Source organism: Pezoporus occidentalis, unplaced genomic scaffold (genome assembly GCF_034315485.1).
Source record: "Pezoporus occidentalis ecotype Australia unplaced genomic scaffold, CSIRO_AGI_Poc_V1 ctg8, whole genome shotgun sequence".
Taxonomy (NCBI): Eukaryota; Metazoa; Chordata; class Aves; order Psittaciformes; family Psittacidae; genus Pezoporus; species Pezoporus occidentalis.
In genome coordinates, this window is record NW_026916158.1 from 11,533,847 (window position 1) to 11,555,236 (window position 21,390).

A 21,390-nucleotide genomic window follows, 5' to 3' on the forward strand; every position below is an offset into this window, starting at 1 on the left:
GGAGACACACAAGTTTTGCAGTGGTTCCTGCTGGGCTGCTACAGACTTGCTTCATTTAGTTTCAATGTGAGTAGGCTCTCCATGTGTCCTGGGATCAAATACAGAGTGGATCTCCATGCTGTTTCATATACTATGCACACTGCAGCTGAGACATTTCCAGTTTCATAATTCAAGAGTTCAAAAATAGATATAAATTTACACATTCCGCCACAAACAGATGGTGTCTTTGGCTGGCTTTTGCTGTGTTCCTCGAAGGTAGCACTAGGTTGCAGAAGTCAATCTTTCTACAACAATTTCTGCTTTCAGGAGTTTTTAGGTTTGTTTTGGTTTACCATTCATACTGCACACTGGCAGGGGACCAATGAACATGAGAGAACTTACCAAACTATTTCCTATGCCCGGAGATGTGATAACAGCTAGAGATGGTCACAAAACAAAGTTCTGGTTCTTCATGGCACTCTGAAGGGCTGGTGTGAGCAAAGAAGACACCAACCTGTATTTAGGGTTTATGGCTATCCCAAAGCTCTTAGGAGAAAGCATTGGGACATTTCTCCAAAGTCACTTCTTTTTGCAGACCTAGGGAAAAAATATCTGAAGAAAAACAGCTGCTACCCCTGCTCAGACTGAGGATGTGACTGTGATACAGGAATATTTGGGCAGATTGTGTGGGGACCTTCTCAGTCTGCATCAGTTGTTGGCTGTGAGGACAGATTGCCTCTGGATTGGGACAGATCAGAGGAATGGTCCTCTCAGCAGAGCACATGTAGGTTCAATTCCAGCAAAAAAGATCATTCACAAGGAAATGGTATCTGATAACATGTGCCTTGGGAGAACTCGCAGCAGTTTCCCATTCTGGGTGCAACTGCTCCAAGGGCTGGGGACAGCTTGACTGCTTGCTGCAAGTCTGCTCCTCAGCCTTCACAAGTAGCCACTGCTTCCTTGTGCCTTCAGCAGCTAAAACCTGATTCTACACAAGCGAAAAAAACCTAAACCTCACAGGAAGGACCATGCTTGGGGCTTTGTAGATGAGGGATTGCCCCACATGAAGGTGATGGTCTCAGACTTGGGCTCAGCTCTTTGCCACCAGTGCCACTGATGCTTCCCAATAAACTCATACTGATCAAAAGTCATTCCTCTGCATCTATTCTGATCCCCTTTGTATCCACTCGCTGTTTATCCTGCATGGGCTAGACCAAAGCACAAATGCCATAGAGCAGCTGGGACCAGTGAAAGCTGGAAGAAAGAGTTGGCTGAGCTGTTTGGGCTGGTTATGTAAGGGGAGTACATGTCATTTGGACCATCCAGAGAAACACTTCCCAGTGGTGAGAAACTCAAGTGAGGATTACATGTTACAGCTATGGATTCCTTCAGCTTTTGAGCTGACTGAATTTACTGGGGAGGAGATGAAGGAGAGATGACAAAACCCAAGAACAATCAAGCAACAAATGCTCCAGGGGAAGCAGCCCTTCAAGCAGCCTATTTAGCACTGGCACCACACAGTAAAGAGAAGCTTGCCAGCATATTTCATTAAAATACCTTTCCATCAGTTAACAATCATTCTCCATACTTTAACAGCATTTCCCCTCCAAGATTTCTAAGGAAACCCATAAATATCATCTCAACCTTGGAAGTGAAGTGTTTTTAGAGTTATTTTATACGTAGGTAAATGGAGAGACAGAGAGTTGTTGCCCCAAAGTATTGTTTTATTTCCCCAGCCCTGCACAACAGCAAGTCTGTATATGTGAAGCCAGATAACCAAGTGGCTGTTTGCATAACGATGGTCTGAGTTAGTGGCCAAGCTAGGAATTCAGTGACTTATTCACTGCTTTTCCCCTTCTAATAAAACTTTCCACAGATGCTGTAGGTGAGAAGTTACATGCCAAATTCCAGGAATAAGTACACTGGAAACAAATGTGCTGTGTGACCTAGTAAAGTGTGTTTACAAGTGGACTACTTCTATTATTGCTGTAACACCAATTTGATGCATAAAGAGATATGAAATTGGATGAGCAGCACCTTGGTTCTCTATTCCTTCTAATGATGCCCTGTGTAGCTCAAAGATAGCTTTTCCACTTGGGTCAGTCAACTTCTGAATAGCAACATGAAATATTTGCTTTTTCCCAAGTGAGAAGAATAGCTGTCTTCCTTGATTTTTGTCTATGGCCCAGCCAAAGAAATTTTCCAGTAACTAGAATTTTCCTAATGGTGAAATAATTACCTGTGTTACCCATGCACCATATTTCATTTAGTCTAAATCACTGAGAACAGACAAAAAGCAGACCTATTAATCTGCTTGAAAATAGGGAAAATTTTGCTGTCTGATCCAAACAGAAATCTCATACTAAATGTTGTTGTTGCTTTTAAAAAGAATATGTCAAGGATTTCTCTGGTACTGCTCGTATGCCACCCTTCATTTTTGTCTATTCTAAGGTCTTATTATCCTATTATAATAGGTTGCTTCATTACAGTGGGCCACGCTCTGCTCTTTTTAAGAAATGTACTTCCCCAAGTGCACATGGAAACAGCTGACAGTAATAAAAACAATAATAATAATGGCGTGTTGTTGAGTGAAAATCTTGATCTAATGCTTAATGGTATGAAGTACATATGGACTTTCCAAAGGCAGCCTTCAAGGCATGCAAAGTTACAGACAGTGCAGGGAAGAGCAGTTCCTCCACAAAAATACTCAAATCACTGAGAAGGACAGGGAGCTGCTGGAGAGAGTCCAGCGAAGGGCAACAAAGATGATTAAGGGAGTGGAGCATCTCCCTTATGAGGAAAGACTGAGGGAGCTGGGTCTCTATAGTTTGGAGAAGAGGAGACTGAGGGGTGACCTTATTGGTGTCTATAAATATATAAAGGGGGAGTGTCACGAGGATGGAGCCAGGCTCTACTCAGTGGCAAACAATGATAGGACAAGGGGTAATGGGTACAAACTGGAACACAAGAGGTTTCACTTAAACTTGAGAAGAAACTTCTTCTCAGTGAGGGTGACGGAACACTGGAACAGGCTGCCCAGGGAGGTTGTGGAGTCTCCTTCCCTGGAGACATTCAAAACCCGCCTGGACACATTCCTGTGTAACGTTATCTAGGTGTTCCTGCTCCCGCAGGGGGACTGGACTAGATGATCTTTTGAGGTCCCTTCCAATCTCTAGCATACTGTGATACTGTGATACTGTGATACTTTGTTCTCATGTACTGCTATCGCAAATAGGTATGAGGCTAGCTGACAGGAGCAGAAATTCCTTTTTATGTGGGAACAGAGATGTATTGGCTGAGGAACAAGAAGAGGCTCATAGAGAAGATGCTCTCCTGCTGCAGGGTTAAACCAGCTGAGGAGCTGGGCAGCATGGTGGCTTGAAAAGGTGCCACTGCCTTAAAGGCTTTTCAGTGCAGGGGTGATGAAGAGTCCAGTAGTTTGGGTTCATATCTGCCACTGACATAAGCTCCCAACACCGTCAGAGAGACCTAGAAAAGCTTGTGCATGCTAAACCCAAAGCGTTTCACATTTATGTTATCTGATGTTGCCATTGCAGTCTCTCTGGAGACACTGATGTCTGTCTTCCACCCTCAGGGACAGATAAGTAAGAAACCACATGTATTTCTGGTAAAGCTGGATGTAATCCTACCAGAGAAAGCTTCTGATGTTTTAATATTTAGCTATTTTTTCTTTTTTATCCTGACTCAAAAAAAACCAAAACAAAACAAAACAAACCCAAAAACCAAAACCAAAACCAAAACAAACCCAAAACAACCCCACTCTCAACAAAGCCACAAATACATAGAGACATTTTCTCTATAAGGAAATTCCTTATAAGGAGCTGCCTCAGTTTGTAAAAGGGAGGCCAGAGTGGATCCCAAGACCACTGGAAGACATTTGATTATCTCAGTAAGCTGCTATAAGGTGCCCAGTCTTTGCCTAATAGCGACATGCCTTGCACAAAGTGGCTCATGCTTTTGGGAGACTGTGAGCCAGGTTTCCAGGAGAAAAAGTTGCTGGTACTCACCCTAAGGAACATATTCTGTGTATGCTTGATATGATGGGGCTGCAGCCTTAATTGACAAGAGGATCCAGAACAGCACAGAGCATCTTATCTGGTCAGGGTCAAGGTGACTGGAGAGGACACAGTCAGTGTCAGAATAATGTCCTGAATGCTCAGTGCTTAGTGATGTGCACAAGTATAATATTTTATCAGTACCAATATCCAATCCATCTTTTAATCTGCAGCTCAACCTGGCTGGCAGCCCATGGCAGGGAGTTCCCCAGCCCAACCGTCCTTTTCACTGCCTGCACTCCTCTTTCTCAACCAGACGAGAAAGGACAGGAGAGGAAATGATAACGTGTTTTCCCTTCTGTCAGAGGAAGCACCACCTTTTAAATTAGCTGTCATTTGGAAAGCAGTCACAGGATTCCCAGCAGAGCGACTCCCCTCCCCAGATCTGCTCCGGCATTACAAGTACAATGAAGGCCACCCGCACATGCGATGCAATGTGATGCACAGATGTTGATAAATTCTCCCATGTGAAAAGATATTAAGTCATTGCAAACAAAACAGCCTCATAAACAGAGCTTCGGAAGCTATGATATATCAAGTTAGTTAGGCGGCAGAGTTGGTAAAAGCCGCTGTCTCAGCTAAGGCAGATTGAGAGTTGAACACATGCTGAGTAGATCAGCATTTTAAACACATACCATTTACTGGCCTTAATGAATACTGAAAGCCCAATAAGCAGAAGCCAGAGCCACTCAGACGTGGCTTCATACAGACGTCAGTGGCATTGTGTTTCATTTTGTTTGCTAACGAGTTATCAGTAGCAGTAATTTGCTGCTGATAATGCTGCAGGTTATAAAAGAGAAAAATAACAAGTTCTGCTAAATGAGGAAACGGGCTCTGCACTCTGCTTCATCCTGGTGCATGAGCTGATGTGAGGCAGGGTTGCAGGCAGCAAAGGCATGGAGGTCCCTGGTTGAGGCAGAGCTGTGGCAGTGCTCACCACAACTGACCACCACTGGGATGTTTGGCCACAGTTCCAGCACAGCTACTCCCTGTCAACAGGGAGGGGATTGATGAGCCAGCTGCTGTAAGCACTGCTCTAAGTACTACTGAAGGGACAGAAAGAAGGGAAAAGGCAAAACAACACGGTCTGGGAATAATAAAGCCACAAGCTGAGTTCATCCTGACACAATGTTAGGTGGGACTCCTTATCCCAGCTTACCTCCTTGTAACCGGACTTTGCAGAAAGCCAAGAGTAGACTTAAGGTGGGGACTCTGGTAATCCTGAGCTCCAGTACTGATCCAACTGCTGCCTTCCCCAGGTCTTGACTGACTTCTCTGAGTTGCACTGTTGTAAATCCTGAACATCATCCTCAGCCATTTGTGGCAATACATAGACATTAACTTAGACACTGACCTGCCCAGCTCACTGTGAGAATTGATTTCAAAATGTTTGTAAAACCTTCACGGAAGAAACCCAAGGCAAATGCAAAATATTGTTGTTTTTACCCATTGTGGTTAACAAATGGTGTTCTTGATGTTAAATAAACAAATGCAGAAGTCAAAATAATCCCAGAGAGTGGCTCGTAGTGAGGAAGGAAAGTGTTAGGAATGTAGAGGTGCCCTTTGCCTGGGCAGGGCAGGAGCGAACAGGTGGGGACAAGGCATGGCCTGGAGGCCAGTGCCTTTCACAGCTCTTTCCTAATAACTGGGCACACGCGCAGTGATTTTCAGCAAATCAGAGAAATCTGAGACTGTTCACCAGTCTCTGAGGTAGATGCTGTAAAAAGCACTGTATTTTGTAGGTCAAATGAAGTTCAGTCATTTGCTAAGCACCTTGAACTCCTGGAAAGAAAGCAGCGTTGATCAGTTCCTGAAGTGCTGGCTTGAGCTGGCACTTGGCTCTGAGCTGGGCAAACCTCGCGCTGCACACAGAGTCAACAGGGTGCTGCCTGAAGAGAAACATGCAGGAACCTCAGCACTGGCTGCTGGAGAAATAAAATACTATCATTACAGTTGCTAGCATTAATGAGGGTCCAACCCTTTCCATCTGTCAGATAAAAGGCAACAAGTAAGTGCGTAGTGTTAATGTTGGGGGTTTTTGCAATGTAACAGATAAGCCATGTGCCCATGAACTGATGTTTCTGTAGGGCACTGTGATGTACAGCAAACACCAGTGTAATGGTCACCTTGGGGGAAATGAGGGATGCTCGGGAGCTACTGGAGAGCTTGGTCACTTGGAGTACCCTGAGCCCCCAAGACTTAGTATTTTATTCAGGTAGATGCAAGCAAACATGCAGAGGACAGTGAGGCTTTTATTTATTCTAGTGTTAGCATGCTCCTTCCCTCTGTGGATTCAGGCTTCATGCACTTCTTGGAAAAGCAGGAAAAGCATAACTGAGTTGTCCTATTTTCCAGTTATTTTTTTGTAGAAGGCAGTAACATAGATCCACCTTTTCATCACTGAAAGTGAATGGGCATCCCTGGCTCTCAGCTGGAAAAGCCTGAGAAAAAAACAGGATCTGAATGTTTTGCAGTTTGCAACCTATGGTCTTCAAGTCCATTACCAGGCTATGACTCGCTGATGATTCCTTGGCACCAGGATGGCTCATGCCTCTTTGAGGACCCAAAGGGAAGATCACTGTGACACACAGAGAAAAAGAAAACACAGTTGCAGATGTCATCTGGGGTAGGGGAGAGCAGGTTGCAGGAGGTTTTGAAGCCTGCCCATGCTGGATGCCAAGCACAGTCCATGGCTCCCTGTCTGGCCAGCCCATGAAGCTCCTTGCCCATTTCCCAGCTTTTGTTCCTTGTTTCCTTCCAGCAGGATGAGCTCTGTCTCAGGACAGTTGATGGGGAGGCTCCTGTGGCTGCTCAGGAGCCAGCAAACTGTGTCCAGATTGTGGCTGAAACACAGGGTGGAAAAAAAAGCAACCTCTTCATGAGAGTCCAGGTTTTACCTTCTGTTGTCTTCTTGTGCAGTTTTTAATTTTAATGTAGGCTAACTAATGTGCTCATGGTTATAGATGTGGATTTATTGTGTAGGTGCCATTAGTAAAGCCCTGACATTATGGACTTCATGGAGGACTAGAGCCAGGCTGCTGCTTCCTGTCTGCACGTCTGCCACCACAGGCAGGTTACAGGATATAGGGAGTTTGGATCATAACCAACAGGCAAGAGACAGCTCCCAAGTACTAATTTAATTGTGAAATCTTTGATTTTTCACTCCCCCCTTTGCTGTTCGTGGAGCTTATGGAAATCAATTAAAAGTATTGTGCAATTAAAAAAAAAATTAACGGTTTCCTTCCTCTGGAATTGAGAGCTCTCTTCTGAGCAGGAGAGAGGGGTTTGTGAGCACGTCTTTCCTTTTTAGGGGGCTAAATAGAGGCTTCTATCCTCTCATGTTTTAATTAATTTTTTTATAGTTGCTTCATCAATTGATATTTATGTATTGCTTGTTGTGCATAAATTCTGGAAACAGCGTATAAGAGGATGTTCTCGTTACAGCTCTACAAGTGCTTGGCCAATACTGGAATATTAATAATTGGAATCACATGGAAAAGTACAGTTTGTTTCCCTTTCTCTGAGGTTTCTGTCCCATATGGTGCCTTCAGGGAATAAACAGTTGCTTCAAGAAAGGCATTTTTTTGTATGTGCTGCAAGAATACTATTGGTAATGCCAAACCAATGGGGATACAGCTGAAGTACAGCCTGTGTAGCACCATTTTGCAGGTTCTATAAACCTAAATATGGACAGAAAACATCTTCCTGTGTGCGTCTTTCCCAGTCCCGCTGCCTGGTGGTCTGGCCTCCATGCAGCTTCCCTCTGGGAAAGCCAAGCAAGGATCCAGGCAAGACATTTCTGAAGGGTAATGTCTGCTCCTGTTTAGTACCCAAGTGCCCACTTGACAGTTGCTCTGTTGCAGAAATGCCTGAGGAAGAGAGGACCACTTTTGTCACTGAAGGTCAGAACCTTATCCCACTGAAATCTGCAGAGACTGTAGCTCAGCCTAGCAGCCTTTCCACCTGCAGTGTCTAATTCAGATTACAAAGAGTAATTTTCCATCTTTAAAAAGAAAAAAAATAAATAAAAAGTTGGGAATTTACATGAGCAGTTGCTCTGGCTCTCTGGGATCATGACTGCAGTTTAGCAAAGCATCCCTCCATCACCCACATGTGTGAGCATCTCCAAATGCTCACACGCGTCCCTCTGCCCAGATGCTAAAGCACAAGCTCCTCAGTGGCCATGTGCTCAGCAAGCCGGTACCTCGGTTCCAGGTGGGACTGCAGCACAGCACCTGCCTGAGGGACCCAAGATCATACTGAAATCACTCAGTGCAGCAAGTGTACCCTGTGGCTGAAAATCAAGGTCTGGTCTGCTTCTTGTTGCTCTCAAGCTGTACCTCATTTGGGATTTCTCTGTGACTCATGGCTAAAAAAATCTCCCCCACAGAGCAATCAGATGATGTCCTCTAAAGGCATTCAATCTGCTCAAGACTGGCAAGTTATGATCTGCCCACGGAGCTGTTGTTATTTGAGATTTTATTAATCATTTACTACATTTTATGAGGTTAGTCACCTGCATCGCCTCTGTGCTGACACAAGAATTTACCACTACAAGGATGAAAAATAAAATAAAAGATCATTTATCAGCAGCTCGCAATGCTCTTACCAGGTTACAAAGGCAGCTGGCAGAGAGAAATTTCTGCTGGGGAATCAAAACAAAACAAAAAGGAATGATGAGGCACAGCCAGAAGGGTATCACTGAAGATCAGTTTTATACTGAAGTGTGTGATAACCAATTATTCAGAGACATTCTGAATTGATAGCTCTGGCATTGAACTATCTCTGCCATGGGTTTGTAAACCTCTCACTGGCTTAGCTCTGGTAACATTTATTTAGAGATATACGAGGGCATCACTGGAGACCACAAAAGGACACTGATATTAGGCACATAATGTAGATACTAGGTAACATAGATTAGATGTATATTAGATATATTAGCACAGAACTAGCTAATGTTCTCCCATAAATGTATGTTACTTCATCAAGGTCAATGGCATCTCTGCCAGCTCTCACCAGCTGTGGATTGGACCCATGAGCTACCACACAGGACTTGGAGAACACCCCACCAGGCAGAGGCAGCCTATGTTGGGAGCATCATGCTCCCTTTCAAGCTGGGAGCAACAAACAAGACTAAGGTATGGAAACACAGCAACCTGTTTCACAGCTTGGTTTCTTGTAGCAGGATGCTCAGAGAAATGCAAGACAATGCCTTTTTCCCGTGTGGGCAGGACATGGACACAGCTGGCCACGGTGGGTAAGCAGGGTACTGTGCCATGCTTACAGGGGAGCAGAGCTGAGCAGGAGCTTCCAGTCCCCTTAAAAGCATTTTTCAAAACAGCTGATAAATTATCAACTATAAATGGCCAGGGTAAATCTGTTGGCAAGGAGCAGCACATCACAGTTAGTGTTGACAACTCTAACTGGTAATTTATAGCCACTGGTAGACCACTGCTGAGGATATTACTCAGTCTTCTAAGTGGGTCTCTTCTACTTACAGGAATAAGAAACAATCCCCCCAATCTCTCCCTGTTCAGAAGGCCATCTCCTCCTGGCTCACCACAGCTTTATTCTCCAGCATCTTCAGGAATTCATGGAGTTGAGACCTACCATAGCTTGCTGTTTCAGGTATTTCCCAGTGAGAGACACTTGCAGCCTCTGGCTCGTAGCTGTCATGGCAATGAAGCACAAGATTTCGTTCTGGCCACGGCTGCTGAGGACTTGGAACAGTGGTTGCCTCTTGATCGAGTGATGGGAGATGTGAAACACTGTGGTTATGCATGGGGTGGACCTCTGCCACACCGGCCAACAAAACATTTCACCTTACTGCTGGGTGTAAGGAGAAGTAACAGTTTATCCTCCAGACCTACTCCAGGGGCTCCTTCTGCAAAGGGGGCCAGAGCATCTTGGCTGCTGCTGGTGAGGGGGATGTCTGTCCTGCCTGCAGGTGGGTGGTATGGCTGGGTGTTGGAGGGACAGAAACGTGCTAAAACCAGACAAACAGCCCTTCCCCCACTTAAAGCACTGCTATGACAAATATGCAAAAGTCACATATTTTGCAAGTGTAGAGCCTTCCTAGCAATAATTAGCTTCTAAACATTCCCCTGTCCTGTATAATAAATGAACAGCATAGTAAATGTTATGAGAATAATTCATTATTCATCATGAATAACAAATGAAGGGAATAATTTACCATCCACTGATCTTTAAAAGGGCCCTGCTTCTTTTTTAATCATGTAGGGATGCCAAGTGTTGAGGAAGAGGTCCATGTTCGGTCACACAGACGCTACGGCTGCAGCTGCTGCTGGGTGGGTGCCTTGGCCTCAGGGCTGGCAAGCTGCTGCTGTTTACTGGTGGTACCATGACATAGCCTCTGCAGATGTCACCTTCTGCATAGATGAGGATGGTGCTGCATCTCTGATATCCTTTCCACCTCCATGCTCTTTCCCGAGCCCATCTGTCTCCATGCACGACTGTCACTCTAGGCCAGTACGTACTCTAGGCCAGTACATTCCTGAAGCCCTGATGTATGCCTCCAGTATGCTGCTGTACTTTGACCATGACAAAGAGCCCTGAGACATCAAAAAAGCAATTAAAGACATGGCCACACAGGTAAAAAAGAAGACTACTTTTTTGCCTCATCAGCTTTGTGGCCGATGCAACGCCTGTTCTACCTGCCTGGTTGGGCAGGAAGATGCTATTCTTCCATCACGTTCAGCACCACAGCCCAAATCCAGGCTTGCTCCCCACCAACATCTTTCCCTTTCTACCTCCCTACAAGCAGCTCTCCTTTTCCTATTTCCCAATATCAGATTTCTTTTTCCTTGTCCACAGCCAATCTGTTCTGCTGTTGTCTGTGTTCTTTAAAGATCATGGTGTTCATGGGATTTAACCCCTTGCCAAAGCCTCCTTCTTTTGCCCTTCTGGAAACCTGAGAGCCTCCCCCACCCCCCCAACCCCTTTTCTTGGGAGCTTAATACTGCTTGGGGGTAACATTTGTGGACCCATTTCTGTGTTATTGCTGCTGATTATTACTTGTTTATTGCTCTTCCTTCTCTTGTGTTCCCCCAGAGTTCCAGATGACAGACAGCACATAAATCACCGTAATGGAGCACAGCAAACAGAGATGAAGGTACACAAATTGTGTGTGTGCAGTGGCAGATAAGAAGTGTTAGTGGATCCTTTTGGTGCCTTTCGCAGCCAGGAGTCAAGGAAGCTGTGCTCCCAGCCCAGGTATCTCCAGCACCCTGACCAATAAGGACAGCTGAGAAAATACCCTTGAGAAATGGGTCCCTGCAAAAATCACGCTGCATGTCACACTTGCCAGCTGCCTTGGCATGCCAGCAACCTCTGCAGATTGTTTTCATGTGTGACTTGTTTAAAAAATCCCTAAATGAACACATAGAGCCCATAGACCAGAATATAAAAACTAAAATTCTGCATTAGGATTTTAGGAAGTTATTATTTTTCATTCTAACCTCTCACCTATGTTATTGCTCCTGGATATGAATAAGCACTAAAACATAAAGGGTAGTTAGAAGCATCTGCCTGTTACACAGTAACTGCCCTCATGTGAATTTAGCTTGGTGAGTACGTTTAACGTTTTCCAATGATTTCAGCTCTAAGTTTTGCTAAACTTGCTTTTTTGGAGACTATTTTTGAGTAAAAACTTCCATAGGATAATCAAGATAATGTCTGCAAACTGACTTATGACCTCCAATATCTCAAAATACTCACAAACCTGCTGACTAACTGAGTATATTTTTGGCTGTGTGAACTTTCCAACCCTGAATGGAGTGATTAGCGACAAAGAGGGGATTTATATTTAAATCAGCATGAGCTAATGAAACTCTGGTGTGTGCCGAGAGCAGACTCAGAATTATATATCATGGTGCTGTGCTGAGGAGCAGTTAACACCTCACTGGCTGCCACTTTCCATAAAACCCCACCACCCCAGCAGGACCTGGACTTCTCTCACCCACCCAGCTACCAGGAATAGGAGTATCAAAATCATGCAACACCTCCATCCTAATAACATTTAGGCAGGGAGCTGAGATGATCAGACAGTTTAGAAGATGCTTTCTGATAACAAATGAGACAGGAAGAGCCACACCAAGCATTGCAGCTAACTGCTAGGCTTTCTGGGCCGCTCTTTTCCTTGGGGCAGCATAGAGGAATGTTTCAGTTTCATTGTTCCTTACACATAGCCTCTGGCTCTGAAGGACTGCCAGATTTTCATGTGTGTGCATGATTTTACAGCTAGATCCCACAAAACCTACCTACAAGAAGCCAGCAAAAAGCTTCCTTAGAAACCTGCAGAGACATGCAGTTCAACAAGGTCCCTAAGACAATCCATAAAATGCATTTCCCAGGAAGCTCTGATTAACTCAGGCTGCTTTATCCAGAATTAAAGCACTAATCTGGACACATGCATAGAGGTATGAGCTATGGTTTGACCCTCCACACGTGTTCTCTTCAAAGACAGCAAGATGACCCACCTCATCCTGGCTCACAGCACTGACCTGCAGAGTGGGACCTTGGTGCAGGTTAAAGGACAGTTTTAATTGGCATTATGCCTTCTCAGGCTTTATCGGTCAGCTTTGAAGTCTAACCAGCTTCCTTGTGAGGAATTCAAATTTGGCATGCTTGCATGAGACATAATGTGGTAACAGAGGTAGCTCTATATGTATGGTAATTTTTAGAGTTGAGTGACACTTCTCAAATGGATAAGTTCACTGAAAAATGCAGAAACCAATGGAATTTGTGAAAAAAATTAGAAAGTGTACAAATGTTTCCTTTTGACATGTCAAAAGAAATGGTTTGGAGATACAGAAACATTTTGTTTCAACATCATCAAAACAAAATATTTTGACTTTTTGTTTTGAAACAAGCTTCGTTGTTTAAAAACTGACCTAAATTTTAGGAAAAGATTTTTTTAAACCAGCATTATATAAGTAAAAAAAAACCCAAACCAACATTTCTTTTCCTGCGGAGGAAAATGCTTGGGCTTACTCATTTTTCCCCTGGTTTCGCATTTGACAACCAAACTGACAAATCCATATTCATCTGCTTTCTCACTGTTAACACTCATGTCACATCCCCAGCTGCTAAAAGAAAGCAATGCCTTCATCCAGCAACGCATCACTGCTGTTACCCAACATCCCTGCTCTCACTGTGCAAAAAAGGGACTGCTATAATGGAGTATTGTCCACTCCATGCAGAGTATGTCCACAAAAAGCATGGTGGCATCTCAGGTACCTGTATCCATAGGTGATTCAGTATCCCTGGCACAGGATGTAGAAATGCCTGGCTGCCCCATGGCCGTTACAGCCTTCAAGCCCCCACTGTACCTGGGCTGGCCTCTGCCAGGAGCTCTGTCCTTATCAGGGCTTTATTTAGTCAATCAGGTTAATGAATCACTCTGTGTTTTGCCAGTGAAATGAACCCTCACTAGTGTCTTATCTCCTGATCTTGCACAGCAAGAGAGCAGAAGAACAAAGACGGATTTATTGTGTCCTCTGTTACTCACCACCTGAAATGGCTGATAGGGCTCAGTAATGTGGCCACACTGCTTTTTAATGGCTAATTTATCTGCTTTCTGCTTCCCTTCCCACCCATGAGTTTCGATTCCAAAAATAACTTTAACAGTTGCTGTGGAGCTGGCTTTGTTTATGGCTGGCTTAGATTCTGCTCTGGCTCTGGCACTCTCAGACAGCTGGTTTGCTGGTGTTTAAGTTCACCGTCCTCCCAAGCAGCGCTTGCTGCAGAGATGGGACCCTCTGAAACCATCAGGCACATTCTTGTGTTCAGGATGCTGTGGACAGTGACCCTTAGTGCCCTGCACTGCAGAGCCAAAGGTCCATGAGGATATCTCGTTCCCTTCAGTTGCTGCAATTCCCTGTGATGTTTGAAGCCACTCATGCCCTTGGGGTATCCTTAAGCACTGGAAAAGTCTGTTCATTAACAACAGATGAGTTTAGGGGTTTAGTATGCCCACAGACAGTATAGTTCATCTGTGTGTGAGAAAGGGCCGTGAGCTGCCTGCAACACACATCTCTGCCATAGCAGTCTGAGCATCAATGGAAACTGCATGCAGCAGAGACAGGGTTTCAGCCTGTACTTCATCAACAGCTATTGACACACCTAGTCTTCAATCTCACTGCTTTCTGGGCCTTGGCTTCCTCATTTAATTTGATTAAAATCTCTTCTGCCCAGGGTCTGTCTGGACACTAGCTATTACAACATTTTCATCATAGGGTAGCTGGGCGCTGTTGCCACAAAAGCCCATCCAGTATTTTTTCCATTCCTCCCTGCAACTTTGGGAGTTTGTGCCAAGATTCAGTATTATGGGGAATTCCTACTAAGCAGCAATTTCCTATAAGTTGTTCTTATGCCTTTTGTGACACAAGAGCCTTCAGCTCTCTCTTTCTAGTCTCTTTCTAAATTTTGCAGTAGTGAAGGGATGCTTTAGTTAAACTGGTGAGCAGGAAATCGAAATGCATTTTAGTGCTCTGCCCAGCACTGTGGTTATCAACTATTGATTCATTCACAGTGCATTGCTAGTGCCATTTGCTTCTATTTTAGTTTATTCCCTTTTCCTCCTACCCCTCTCTGTTTTCTATAACAACCCCAGGCACAAATTGATTCTTGGTGGCTGAGATGTAGCAGTGACATCTCTGCAGCTCAGGGCTCAGTGGCCAGCTGCAGTGACTAAGAGGAAGCATAGCTGCTTTAAAAAAAATCCTATCTCCAGGACATTACAACTCAAAAATAATTTCCAGTTCTATTATTATTCTCAGCCCAGGGCAATTGCACTGTGGTCTCAATGCAGCTGGCTCTGCCAGTCACTCCTGTTAACTATACTGAGTTTTCCTTCCAGTTTAAGGTTAACAAAAATTAGATTTGTGTGGCCAAATATAGGCAGAGATTTCATTCCCATGAGGCCATGTCTGCATTACTGAATCCCAGTCTTTTTAATGTGAAATAAAAATATACCAGTCATAGTTTTTTATCAAATAATATCACACTAAATTATGTTTTGTGGAAAAAGGGTGAGTTTGAATTTTCCCCTGGTGATCACTGCAGTGAGGAATGAGTTTTATCAAGGCTCCAGCAAGGGAAAGGGAAATAGATGCAGAAGAGATGTACACAGCAGTGATGCCGTTGCTCTTAGCCATGTCAGAATGGGTTTGGAGAATGTCATGAACTGGATAAATACCCTAAATTTTCAGACTTTTACAGACCGTGTTGGAGTGATCCCTCAATGCTCTATTTGTAAATAAGTAGTAACAAATTCCTCCAAAGGTGTTGTCTGTCCTTGTTATTTGTTTTCCATGATTCTATGAACATCTGCTCCTACACAGGCATGCTAATGAAGAACAGGAGGTTTTTTATTTGATTTGTGGGATTTTTCACGTTCCTGTCCCACATCAGTCTCCACTTGTAGTATATAAGCCATAGATTTAAAAAAAGAAGCAGAAAACCTGGAACAGAGAAGTTGTACCTGCCCCATCTACAGTGACAGTGCCCAAGGACAGGTTGAAGAGAGCCTTGGGTGACATGGTCTAAGGAAAGGTGTCCCTGCCCATGGCAGGAGGGTTGGAAAGAGATGATCTTTAAGTTCCCTTCCAACCAAACCGTTCTATGACTCTATGGTTAATAATGATGATCAATAGTAATAATGAGCAATAAGAACTGATAACACAATCATTTTGACGTTAAGAGTTATAATTATTATTTCTAAACTGTTTAGATTTATATCAAGAATTTAATGCCAGGTCTCCTATTAGGCAAATCTGTTTTTACATTTGATGTTATAATAAAAAGTAGAAGAGGGGATAGCCAGTAACGCAGTTCTATATTATCTCCTTTAAATATAAAGGTAGGTATCATTAAATATGGATCTATATGTATATAACTGATCATTTAAAATAACTTTTGTGGCCTGCAGTGTCATTAATTAGGTAATAACTAAAACACATTTAGGTAAAAAATATTGTTGAATACTTTTAAATGTGATTCTTTTACTGGCTTTTTGTTAAGAGAAAAAGCACATGAGGTTCCTAGAAGAGTTGTGCCTATGGAGGAAATGAGCTAGCTGAAATGCAAGTTTTTTGCTTTATCAGACTTCTTTTAAGTGGCTTTTTTTTTTTCCAAATTACATGGAGTTTTGGATTTTCCCCCACAAATTCTCTCTTTGCACTTTTGGCACTTGCTGTACCTAAGCGGTTTCATCCCAGAAGGGTGCTGCAGACAAGTGTTGAATCTGCACAAATGTTTCCAAATCAAAACAGTCAAAGTGCTACTCTATTTCCCTGGTTCTCTGATGTTTAGAAATAAACATTGGCAGTACTTATTTAGGGCTTTTTGGAGCATTTCTAAGCATGTCAGAGGCATACTCCCTCCCAAAGTGACAGAGTTTGCAATTTTGTTTGGTGGCTGAAAAGTGCAGGCTTGGAAATGCTATTTTAAAAAAGGGAAAAAGAGAAAACTGAAGTCCTGTATGGAACACCCACAGCAGCCAAATATTTAAGCCATGACACCCCAACAGTCCTTGGGGACAGCTGGGAGAAGAGCCTGGTACCAGCCCATACTGGCACTGCACGCTGCACAGCATCACTTGGATGCTGGCCAGCAGACAAGTACTGCTTCACACATGACCTCAGCTCTCTCCCTGTTTATTTTCCCAGCTTTCTCAAATTGCTAGCCCCTTCCTCACATCTTATTATCTCCTCTTTCCCCCACTTAATCATATTTATTTCACACCCCACCTAATCCTGAGTGCAAAAACTCCTAACATTCTTGCTCTTTGATGGCATGGTTTGTTCTCATCCAGAGAACATATAAAATCCAAATTTCCAATTTATTTTCTTCAATAGTTCTCTGTTTATCTTGCCTGTCTTGACGCCCTTGTTATAGGTCTGGATTTGCTACTTTTAAGATTTACTGTGACGTACAAATTGTTTCTATTTGTACATGCATGTGAAGTCAGTTGTGATGTGTCTTGGGAAAATTGACTTTAAAAACATAATATGAAAATGAGCAACATTAGAGGAAGCTAAGCCGCCTTATTGTTGATACATTTTCCCCCTTAAGAGGTTTTCCTTTTTTGCATCATTTACGTTATTGCCTTATTTACATTATTGCCTTTTTCTGGGAATCACTCCAATGGTGGGACTAAAGGGTCACAATTTGATGGAATATAGTGACGGTGATGCCAGATAAAATGTGCACACACTGTTCCTTTCAGTTAATGTTACTGAGATAGCAGGATGTTGGAGAAAATGGATGACCTACTTTTATCCTCTGTGTTAGAGATATGTTTTATAAGGTGGTAAGACTGTTTTGGAAATATATGCAAAATCCAAAGGGGTTTATACCAGTATCAACCCTGTGATTTCTATTTATAATGGTGTAAGCAAAATCAGAATTTTAGAGTAAAGATAAGGGAAAAAGAACAAATATTTTTGTATCTGCAGCATAGCTCCACCCTGCTATTCTTGGGAAACTTCATGTCCAATTCTGCTATGAAATGGCATTCAATCATCTTCAACTGCTTTTAATTATATTAGCTGTGTTATTGTAGCTGTTATCATCTAAGGTTATGACTGAAGCAGTATTTATACAGAGAAGTAATATCATTTGTTGGACCAGCTGATACACGGACAAGCTTTTGGCGTACAAACCTGAAAAAGGGTTTGTGTGCCTGCAAACATATCTGTTTTTTTTTTTCTTTTTCCTAAACTATCGGTTTGTTCTAATAAAAGGCACTACATCTCCCTGTAGATTTTGTCTCATTTAATTATATGAGCACTGAAAATAGGTGAACCAAATTGCAGAAGATCTTTTTTTTTGTCCCCAAACTATGCTAGTAGCTCCATCTGGGGCCCTCTGTTTCCAAACTGCTTGTAAAGAGCTAGAACATCAGGTTGCAATTATTACCATGTATGTATTAACTCATTTTAATCAAAAATATCAGAAAGAGCATAAACCATCAGACTTTGGGCTTTGAAACACTCTTTGTCTTTGGGAGAGAGAGCTGTGGCTCACAAGGGTTGTGTCTACATGTGCTTGTTCAGGGGCTGCCCTTGTTTGAGGCATGCAAAGTGACTGCTGTTTGTTCTAGCATTGGGTCTGGGTGGGTCTCAGGGCTGATCCAATGTGGCAGCTTATCTCCAGCTTGCTGTGTAACTATTTTCATACTAACCCACTTTTCTGTCTGGAAGTAACCCAAAGCAGAAGCCCCCAAACACTTGAACTCCTTGTATTTCAACTCAACACAACTGCGAATCATTCAAAATCTTTAGCCAAAATAATTTCTTACCAAGTTTCCAGCCAAATTTGCAGGCTCAAGAGAGTCCATGAATCATAGAGAACCAGCCAGTCATTTGCTGCATAACTTTGCTTCTAATTACAAATGGGCAACCATAATTTTTGGAGTCATTAATTGGTCAAAAATAACACTGGGAATTCAATGTAATGAGATCAATGCTTAGATATGATCATGAGAAATAAAAGTATTTAGTGCATGGGCGAAATGTAAGCTGCTTGGCTAGTAAAATGGAAACAGTTTTTAAAGCTTCCTTGTACCTTGACTACACAACATTTAACTTCATGTTTGACTTTAAACATTATAGAAAAGCTTTATTTTGGTCACGTGTACAGTGGATTCCTCTTAACACTTATTCCTCAAGAGTAAGGGTTTTATTTAATCCAGAATTTGCAGACTGAAAGGATTAATCTTTCGTATGCCTTCTTCCTTGGAGAGCTTTTTTAGAAAGCATATGTTCGTTTCATAGTTTTCTGACTATTGTCTTTTGGTATAACTGCTTGCTTCCCACCTCCCCTTCTCCCCAGCTTGTTTACACAGGGAATAAAAACCTGACCTTGACTTTAAGGTCTTTGGTGTTTCAGACTGTACAGTCAGCAGAGAGTAAGGGGAAAAATCAATGTGAATCATATTAGAAGAGTAATGCATAAGTGCTGGGAAGTCATCCTGGAAATGGAAACAACTGAGCTAATTCTTAAAAGAGCACATCCCACTGATTCATCTCAGGTACTTAAAACCCCCCATCACAACCTTCTCTTTTCTGCATCCTTCTTCTCCCCATCTAACACATCCTTGGGACTGTAAGAATACGAGGATGTACCAGAGCCCTCCCAAGGTACCAACCTCAGCTAGGTGGGAGTTGGAGTCAGAGGACAAAGAAGTGGCCCATATCTTCACCTGCCACAAGCTCTGCCTCTGCATCTGTGACTCTGATATTACAGGGGTCTTGTTAGCATCTCCCATAAACAAAATGTGTCAAATAAATCTATAAGACAGGTGAGAAAGAACAGCTTAGCAGATAAGAGACATGACGTTGTTAATGAGGATGTCAGCAATTGATTGTGTTTGTCACCAGTGGAATCACAAAGCACCCTGTCTGTACTGTGTTTTAGGAGAAATTGCTGTTTTCTGCCCATTTCTCAATTTATGGAGTGAAATCCTAGTGGAGCTGCCTTGGCATACTGTCAGGGCATCGAGGTCAGGGAGGCACAGTCACACTTCATCTACCAGACGTGCCTTTTCATGAAGATGTACAGATCATTGCCATTTAAATGCAAATCATGTTTGGTTCAATATACTTAAATACCAGTGAAATGTCCTCAGCAATAATAGCAGACTGTTAATACATATGAGTATGAAATTCTTAATTAATTAGATGACATTAGAGTACTAGTTGTGCTCTCAAAACAGCTCAAAAGTACTCTTTTAAAGGGAATTAATATTTAATAAGAAAAAATGTAACAGCTTCCTGAAGTCTAAATTAAATGCATGTACCTTTATGGCTTTTAGAAGTGTTTTACTCACAATTTAGTCTGCCAGGGAATTGCATCATAGGTGTTTTCTGCAACAGTGGGGCATACCCTGGGAAGCGTACCATCCATTAACCTTTTCTTCAGAGCCTGATTCCCCTTCTTAAAAAGGAATTGCTGGAAGACCAGAAAAAATGTATTTCCTTTGAAAACAAGCTGGAGGAAGGAGGAGGGAGTTGGAGGAGGTGTAGCACCAGCCAAGGAGCAGACATACCCTCTGGCATATGGATACCTCTTTGCAGGCAGGGGCGCCCATTCAGGCCCCTACCCCATTACACACAGAGGCCCCATGTGAGCTGCAAGCAGTGCTGGGAGCCAGCAGCACACATGCATACGAGCTTTTTGCCCCCCAGCAGGAACCAAATGCCACATTTACCCATTTCACAGGATTATCAGGTTAACATTCCCACAGCTAGAACATCTGGGATCACCTCTTAGATATTGCAAATGATGGTCCTGACCAGGGAATGTCCCCATGCAGAGAACCTGTGAGGTTAATGTCCTGCATATGAAAACAGCTGACTTATTATAACAGTAATGGCCATTCCTCAAATAAATTAGACACACATATGCAGATCCTTATTTGCAAATAACCTGTAGGTGTCATCAAATAATTTGCATTTTCCTCCTTATGCAACAGAAAATTAAGCAGAAGACAGCTGAAGTAAATTTCAAGCTGCAGCCCCATAAAAAAACCACATGCTGTTGAGAAAAACATTGTTTAAAGTAATCTGAGAAGCCGGCTGGTGAAATTCAGTCACTTTTTCCAAGGCAGAAGAATTTATAGACCCTATCTTCAGCACAAATAATTTCTGTTAGATTCCCCTACTTTTAAAATTGGGTTCCACTAACCTTTATTTATCATGTTTTCTCAGGACCACACAAATCAGACAAAAATTGCATGGTAGTCTCTTTTCCATTTAAGCACATAGAGCAAGCATGTGCAACATCTAGCATTAAGAGTTTCAGCCATGGTTTTATTTCCATAACTGTTTCAGCATCCCCAGATGTCACTGCTTAAAGTCACCCTCTATACCAGAAGGGCTTCTTCAGTACTACTGTGTTATAAAAAACACTAATAGTAGTAATAATAGCGAGTAGTCCTTAAGTTATCTCATACCTTTCTTCAGTTTTGCCCTTGCAACACCATGTCAGGACATTTTGTCTGAGCTGATGGGAAGAAGGGGTATTGATTTTCTCAAGATTGCTACCTTTTTCTCATCCTATTTCGTGCCAAGGGCTGGTATAAATTGCGCCAGGATCACCACATGCTGTACACTGGCACAACCAGGCAGCATGGAGCTGAGTTTGGGACTGCAGCAATGCTGGCTTGCTCAAGACAGTTCACAGCAGGGACTTTGCTTGAAATTTTGGTGTATTTTTAGTTGAGTTATGTGAGAAATAAAAGTAGGGCATCAGTGCTCAGCAGAACCATACAGACATGTTTTGCATACAGAGCAGAACTGGAGAAAGGGGT

At 42.9% G+C, this 21,390-nt stretch overlaps 1 long non-coding RNA gene across 2 annotated transcripts in view; it reads right to left on the reverse strand.

Moving 5' to 3' along the window:
* The window catches only part of LOC134155616 (uncharacterized), a 171,397-nt gene that overhangs the window by 11,970 nt on the left and 138,037 nt on the right, over window positions 1–21,390 (reverse strand). Inside the window, exon 1 of one of the 2 annotated variants that reach the window (XR_009961643.1) lies at window positions 5,215–5,719. The exons of the other annotated variant lie outside the window; for it this stretch is intronic. This is a non-coding gene — a long non-coding RNA (uncharacterized LOC134155616). Of the gene's footprint in view, window positions 1–5,214; window positions 5,720–21,390 lie in introns of those variants that run through there. 2 annotated transcript variants of the gene reach the window in all.